We start from the raw sequence: 8,381 nt of genomic DNA, 5'->3' as shown, positions 1-8,381 counted from the left end.
AAAATTCACATTCTTAGTCGGTAGGAATTAAAAAATAATTACCAAAAACGAACAGTTTCCGTCTGAAACATTTACATGGTTAAAAGAAAAGTTAAGAAATTGGTCAGGTGCGGGGGCTAGGATGTTTATTTAATTTTTTGAAATAATTTAGTTAGCTATTATGCATTATTTTTTCCATTATCTAGATATTTATTAAAAACTTATTTTGGGATTATGACAAATATTTTACAAGGGATTACATGATAGATACTGAATGGCACTGTAAAATTCAGTCAATATCAATCATTTTAGGGGGGGGGGGGGGGGGGGGGGGGGGGGGGGGGTGTGTTGGGCATTCATACTACCAATAATGCTATCTGATAGCATGTATGCAGGATTTCCAAATCTGTTCCCCTTAGAGATCGCCTCTCAAAATATCAAAGAACATACAGTTTTCCATTATAATAATGTCGACCCAAATTGTCTTCTTCTTATTATCCCTGCACTATCATTGGCTAGCCCTTTTCAATTGTCTTTAGTTCTTCGAATGTGAAATATTTTGAGAAGAGTATGCTCCTCTGTTAGAAGAGAAGAAGAGATAGCTTCAAGTTCCATGACTGCTATAGTACTGTAAAGAACAAGGAGAATTCTATTCTACACACCCCCATAAAATATGCACCTTGTTTGGCAAGTTAACATTTTAGCTAAAAAGTCAAAAAGTTATTTAAAAAAAGTCAAAAAGTCAATAACCTATATCAAAAAGTCAAAAATTCTCTTTTCTCTCTACTTTTTGCATATTTTTTCATAAAAAGTCAAAAACTCACCCCTTGTAAAGTGATTTTGGAAAAAAAAATTTAAAAAACTTGTTTGGTTTGTAATTTTTCAAAATAATTTCCAAAATCACTTTTTCTCTTACACATCAATCAATCACTTTTTCTCTCTCCTCTCTCATTCTCAATCACTTTTTCTCCCACACACATCTACTCAATTATAACAAAATATCAAATCACTCCAAACTCCAAAACTACTTTCAAAATACACAATCAAACAAACCAAAAAAATTTCTAAGCTCTCTCCCCAAAATAATTTTTAAAAACTACTCTCTCAAAACCAAACCAAACATACCCACTAATTTTTTTTAACTCATATTTTAGCCAAAAAGTCAAAAAATTACTAAAATAACCTGTTCCCAAACAAGGCCTTAGTAACGCCATTTTCTTCTTTAGTTATGACCAATTTTGTTCTTTAATTACGATATTATTTTGAGATATTTAGTTATGATTTTTTTGTATTTGATTATGACTTTTTTTTTAGTTATGACTCAAAACATATAGAGTTATGCCATTTTCTTCTGTAATTATAAGGTTCATCTGGTAATTAAAAAATAATTACCAAAAAAATGTACAGTGAAAAATCTAGAAATCCCCTAGATGTTGATTTGTGATTATGTATCAATTTTAAGCAGAATATAACAATCCCAATCAAACAATCAAACAATCAAGACAAAGAGACACAGCGATTTAACGTGGAAAAAAAATCACAATTGGACACCTCCAACTGTGATCAAAAAACCACGGGCAACAGCCACAAGAACAATCCACTAAGAAGATTTAAAGGAATTACACAGGTATACTCTCAATTACCTAGCGAATCCACAACGCCTAATTGAACCAACCTCTATGTGCCTCTTCCAACCCCATCTTCACCACGGAATTGTCTTTCTGATGAGCCACTCCGGATTCCACCAAAGCTTCAGGCTCGAATTCTTCAGAATCCACAACTGAAGAATAACTCTCTCTTTTGTGTATAACAAACAAACCTTTGATGTACTCTCTTTAGATCATGAGTTGAATACTCAATAAAAACATCAAAGAAAACTCCCAAAGTATCCCCAGATATAAACCCTAGAAACCAAAAAGAAGATCTGGAGCAGTTCTCCTCAAATCTGACCCAACACGCGAATTTATAGAATCTGTCCCGCGATCTCCGCTCGAGCTCAACACAGCCCGCTCGAGCGGACTGACCAAAAACTGCGTGCGAACAAACTGAGATGCGCTCGAGCGTAGGAGCATCCGCTCGAGCGTAAAATCACACATTCCAGTATTTTTACAGGCGACTGTAGAGATGCTGAGAGCTTCCAATCCCCGCTCGAGCGTCACTTTCCCCGCTCGAGCGGGAAGGCCAAAAATGGAAAAACTGGAAAAATATATCATGCTCGGACAGGCAACTTTGAATGCATTTTTGCATTTTGCTTCGGGGGCGCTGCCCCTCAACCCCGCCGTGGCGCTGCCCCGGACCCGCCACCCGCGAGCTGACCGGGCAGCTCGATCCCCGTCAAAATCAGCGAAGTGGCAATCTTGAAAGCTTTATCAACACAAACTTCTCTGAAAGGCTTGATTCAGGTTGGATTCGCATCTAAACACTCAAAGTCTCACTGAAATAAAAATGCGAATAAAATTACAACTCAAAGGAGTTTTGTCAAACGGGATTGCCAAGAAGTAAAACCTAACATACAGGTTTTGCATGAACTATCATGAAAATTAATTAATTACAAGTACATTTTACAGCTATTACGCAGCTTTTTTTAGTGGGCTTTTTTGTCTTATTTCGAATTTTTCAATTAACATTCAATTTTCAAAAATAAAAGCTGGTTCCAAACCATTAAAGCCAATTTATATATTGACATTAAACATATTAAGAGAACAGAAATCTACAACTAAGAAGGAAAAAAAGGTTTCCATATTATTACAATACGTGTAGATTGTGACTAAATGGTAAGACATTTGTAGAAATGACAATCAGAAAACTGCATGTCCACTTGATTTTAGAGAATCAACATCAACTTGAAGTGAAAAGAGGGCAACTTGAAGAAAGAGTTTACACAAATTTGTACACATACAAGTATGCATTTACATACTTGCCGTTTGACAAGTGATCACTACAACATTTTCTTAGTTTAGTGACATTTGAAAGTGTCACAAAATTATTCTTCTAATGACATTTTTTGGTTTTGTGGCATTTTGAATAAGTGCCATTTTTATCAGTGTCACCGTAGATACGAGTGTCACCGTAGATACTTGCAAGTGTCACTGCACCATCATGGTTGAAAACTTTTAATGACATTTTAATGTCATGGTAGATATTATTTGTGGCACTATCAAGCGCCATTAAAAAAAGAGTTAGTGACACTTGTAAGTGTCATTACACCATCAAGACTAAAATCTTTCAGTAACACTTTAATGTCATGGTAGGCACTATTCGTGACGCTATCAGGTGCCATTCATGACGATAATTCGTTGTAGAACAATTTGATCCGCTCTTGCGGAGACTCGAACCGCCAACCTTCCGCACCATAAACCTTATACACAACACTCTTCCCACTACACCTCTATACCACCATATGATTATATATGCAACATATATTATTTATATAGTACATACATTCATATTAATATAAAAGTATATGTATAAACATAATTATTTTATTGAACATAATTTATGTAAAATAAACTATTTACTACAAAAAAAAAAAAAGAGATCACTTTTGGTGACTAAAAATATTTTTTAGCCGCCAATTCTATACTTTTGGCTACTAATTATTTTTTAGTTGCTAAAAAACTTAACTTTTGTCGACCAAAATCGGATTTGGTCGCCGAAGATGCACTTTCAGCTACCAAAATTTTGGTTACCAAAAAATCTATTCCCGCCTTAGGATTTTAGTTCTCCCGCGCTAAAAATGACCACTTTTGGCCACTAAACTTATTTTTTAGTTGCCAATTGTAGACTTTTGGCTACTAAAATTTTTTTTGGCACCAAAAAGCTTTACTTTTGGCTACTAAATTTTTTTTAGTTGGTAAAACCCATATAATCAGCGACCAAACTTATTTTTAGTCGCCAGTTGTAGACTTTTGGCTACTAAATTTTTTTAGTCGCCAAAAAGCTTTACTTTGGGCAACTAAAATTTTTTTAGTCACTAAAACCCATATAATTAGCGACCAAACTTAGTTTTAGTCGTCAATTGTAGACTTTTGGCTACTAAAATTGTTTAGTCGCCAAAAAGCTTTACTTTTGGCAACTAATGCTGTTTTAGTCGCTGAAAGCTATACTTTCAGCGACCAAATTTTTTTGGTCAGGAAATTTAGTCGCCGAATATGCTTTTTCCTGTAGTGTATATTGAGTTTAATTCATTTATTTTTAATCATTTACTGCATTTTAAAATTTTAGAAAATATATTGGCATTTTTTATTTTTTCAAAAATGTCATTATAAGCTTGGAAAGTTTTTTGCTTAGTGGCATTTCTCAAAATGCTATAAAATATTTGTTTATGACACTTTTCACCTAAGTGCCATAAAAAGTAATTTGCACCTACCTAGTATCCTAACATTTTTTAAAAAATGCCATTGCAACTAAAGTTTAGTGGCATCTGTTGGTAAATGTCACGAACATAATTTTTTGTGTCATTATTTTATAAAATGTCATAAAATTGATGTGACATTTCTTCATTGAAATGCCACTAGAGCCTTATATGTTTTGTGGTTCTATGGCATTTTTCTAAAACATTTAATGCCAATTTTTATTTTTGTGGCATTTTTTAAAAACATACTACTAGTGTAGTGTCACTAAAGTGTAAATTTGTTGTAGTGACATTTTTGTTGTAGTGGAGTGACACTTTTTTTAATTGAAATGTCACTAGAGCCTTATATGTTTGTGGCTTTATGACATTTTTCTAAAAAATGCCACCAAATATTCTTTTTGTGACATTTTTTAAGAACATGCCACTAGTATGGTATCACAAAAATATATTTTTGTTGTAGTGTTGTGACACTTGTTCATTGAAATGTCACTAGAGCCTTTTATGTTAGTCGTTTTGTGGCATTTTTCAAAAACGTGCAACTAAATATCATATTTGTGGCATTTTCTAAAAATATGTCACTAGTGTAGTGCCACTAAAGTATGTTTTTGTTGTAGTTTTGTGACACTTGTTCATTGAAATGTCACTAGAGCCTTTTATGTTTGTCGTTTTGTGGCATTTTTCAAAAGCGTGCCGCTAAATATCATTTTTTGTGACATTTTCTAAAAATATGCCACTAGTGTAGTGCCACTAAAATATGTTTATGTTGTACTTGATTTTTTTGGTGAAATAGTCAAAATTATTAAAAAAAATTAAAAAGTCAACAACTTATACCAAAAATTAAAGATTTCATTTTCTCTTTATTTTTTGCACATCTTTTTATAAAAAAATTAAAAAATTATCTCAAACATACTAATTTTTTTTATATTATACTTTAGTCAAAAAATTAAGAAATCAAAAAATTACTTAAAAAATTTTTGTTCCTAAACGAAGCCTAAATTCCAAAACTAGCCTTGCAAACATAACCAACACCCCTATTCTACTATTATTATCGTAACCAAGCACTCCTTCACAACCAAACACCTCACTCCACCACTCCACAACCAAACATCTCTCTATCTCTTTCCCCTCCCTTCTTTTCTCCACCGCCCATAGCCACCGGCCCACTGCCACTCAATCCACACCCCACCCAAATCCTCTATTGTCATCACCACCAAATAACCCCGTGTGTAATGGTGGAAAAAACCATTCCATTTCCAAATGGCCATAGTTTCCAATTGAAGCCACTTGAAAATTTTAGAGATCGCAATATAAGCTTATATATACACAATATGCAGTTTGCCAAACCCAAAACCCACCGATCATTATGTGCATTCTCACCAATTTGGACAATAAAAATACATTACATATATATATATATATATATATATATATACATGTGCCTATATGACGCCGCCGTCGCCTCAAATCCACCCATCCACTGTTACAAACCCACCACTACCTACAAGATCTAGGTCTTCATCCCTTTATTTTTCAATAATGATAGAGACCACTAATTTTAGAGCTCTAAAAAGACCACTAATGACATGGCACTCAATAAAAAAAGAAAAAAAATACAACACCAAGGCCAAAACATCAAATCATTCATGGTGAGACCCACTGCCACATCATTAGTGATAGCACTAATTAGTACTCTCACTCATTTTCCTTTATTTTTCTCTCTCCATGTTTTTCCTTTCCTCTTAAAAATTACAAAAATATTATTAGAGTGAAATGTTAATAACATTTTAAAAATTATGAGAACAATAATAATTGTTTTGATTGAAAATGAAGAGACTATTATAAATCATACAATTTATGAAAATTTTTAAATGTAAGGGTGATGTCATTATTATTGACATGCAAGTATAAGTAATTTTACTATAAAAATATGTAATTTATTGGATTGTTAGATACATTTGACCTGTGAGGTTCACTCTCTATATATTTATTTACTATTAGTTGGTGATATCACATACTACTAATGACGTGATATTATCATTTTATTGAATTTTTAATCAAACTTTGTATAAAAAAATAATTTATTATTATATAATTTAGGATAAATTACAAATACACCTCATAAGGTTTGCTTAAAATACAAATTGCCCCATGTGGTTTGAAAAATTATAAATATCTCTTTGTTAGTATTTTTTATTTAACAAAATTAACTAAAAAAATGAAATTCATAATTGTTCTTCTATACAATAATAAAATTATCTAAATTATTAATTGAAATATATTTTTAATATCATTAAAAACTGTTAATTGATTTGATTATTCATTAATAAAATGAGCGATTTGTTATAAAATTAAAAATCTTAGGGGGATGGAATGTATTTTCCAAAATCACAGGGGGGCGATATGTATTTTAATCAAACCTACGGGAGTGTATTTGTAATTTACCCTATAATTTATTTTAAGACTTATATTCATATTTTTTTATATTGTCCATGATGCACTAGTTATAAATAACATTATTTTTTTAATATTTCTCGAAATCAATCGTAAATCTTGCGTCAAAATATTTTTGTAAAAATTTTTGATATTATAATTAATAAGTACTTTTTTTTTAATTTAATTTTCTGACTCCACCACTGGTAGTGTATCTGTGATTTGTGGGGTTTGGTGGCGTGGTTAATGGAGCCGATTGGTATTATGACAGAGAAAACACACACACACATGTATGTATGTGTAATGTGTTTAAATATGTTTGCATGTATACGTGAGGGTGGTGATGGTGTATTAGGGAAACTATGGTGTCTGCAATGGTGGTTTTAGAAAGAGAATGGAAAGGAAAAATGAAGTGAATGAGTATGTTAAGTAGCAAAAATAGGAAGTGGGATGGAATATTTTGAATTAATAAGATTGTTTGACTATAAGTAAATGTACAGGGGTAAAATTGTAAAATCACTTTTACTGTCAATGGCTGCTAGTAGACAATTTTGAGGGGAGGACAGTGTAATTTCAGAAAATATAAAGGAGGTTTCTGTAATTTGTTAGAAACTTTAAAGGAGGTTTGTGTAATTAAAGAGTCGTTTGGCATTGACTAATGATGATGCAGTTCGTCCTGGGTGGATGGGTCGGGCTGGTCCAAGCTCTCCAAGTTCCGATTCAAGCGGATGATTCCACCAGATGACCTGCAAGCAAGTCCAAAGGGGAACGGGGTAGTCCCCCAGTGAACCCTCCGGCGAGCAAATCAGTAGAGGAAGAAGGAAATACAGAGAAAGAGAGAGAGAGATAGAAAAGCTTAACCTTCTTCTTGTCTTCGATTCTTGCTTATATCCTTTGGTAATCATTTCACTGTCCCTTGCGACGTGCCCCCTTCCGCCGAAAGCATGTGCCGTAGCTTACCTTGTTCAGGGTGAGGGGGCTCTGTTCCGACGGGGAGGTGTTGTCGTAATAAATGCTGTGATGGGATGCATTAATGGTGATGTGTTGTGGCAATAACTCTGCAGATCTTTGTTTGCTGATGTGGCCTGTGTTTCACCTGCCATGTGCCCGAATGTCATTGGCCCTCCATGCCCAGATGGCCTCCAGCTGTCCTGAGCTTTGCCAACCGGGTTATGCTATGGGTCCCAAGCGGTGGGTTTGGGGTTGTTTGCTGTGGGCTGTAAGCCTTATGGGCCTATCCATGTCAGTAGTCCCCCATTTCCGAGTGCAGCTTTAGTCCAACGAAGGGAATAGTAATAAGGAAGAGAAGTGCGAACCGAGCAGAAAGGCCGATCGTTAGGTGTGCCGACCGCGAGGCGTGCCGACCGCAAGGGTGGCCGAGCGAGGGGAGCTGACCGTGAGGGTGGCCGAGCGGGAGGGGTCGACCGTGAGGCGTGCCGATCGTAAGGATGGGCGAGCGGGGGGAGCTGACCGTGAGGGTGGCCGAGCGGGAGGGGTCGACCGTGAGGCGTGCCGACCGCGAGGCATGCCGACCGCGAGGGTGGCCGAGCGGGGGGAGCTGACCGTGAGGGTGGCCGAGCGGGAGGGGTCGACCGTGAGGCGTGCAGACCAGGACGGC

This window comes from Camellia sinensis, chromosome 14 (assembly GCF_055761805.1).
Source record: "Camellia sinensis isolate YWXY chromosome 14, ASM5576180v1, whole genome shotgun sequence".
Classification (NCBI taxonomy): Eukaryota; Viridiplantae; Streptophyta; class Magnoliopsida; order Ericales; family Theaceae; genus Camellia; species Camellia sinensis.
This window is presented reverse-complemented; position numbering follows the sequence as displayed.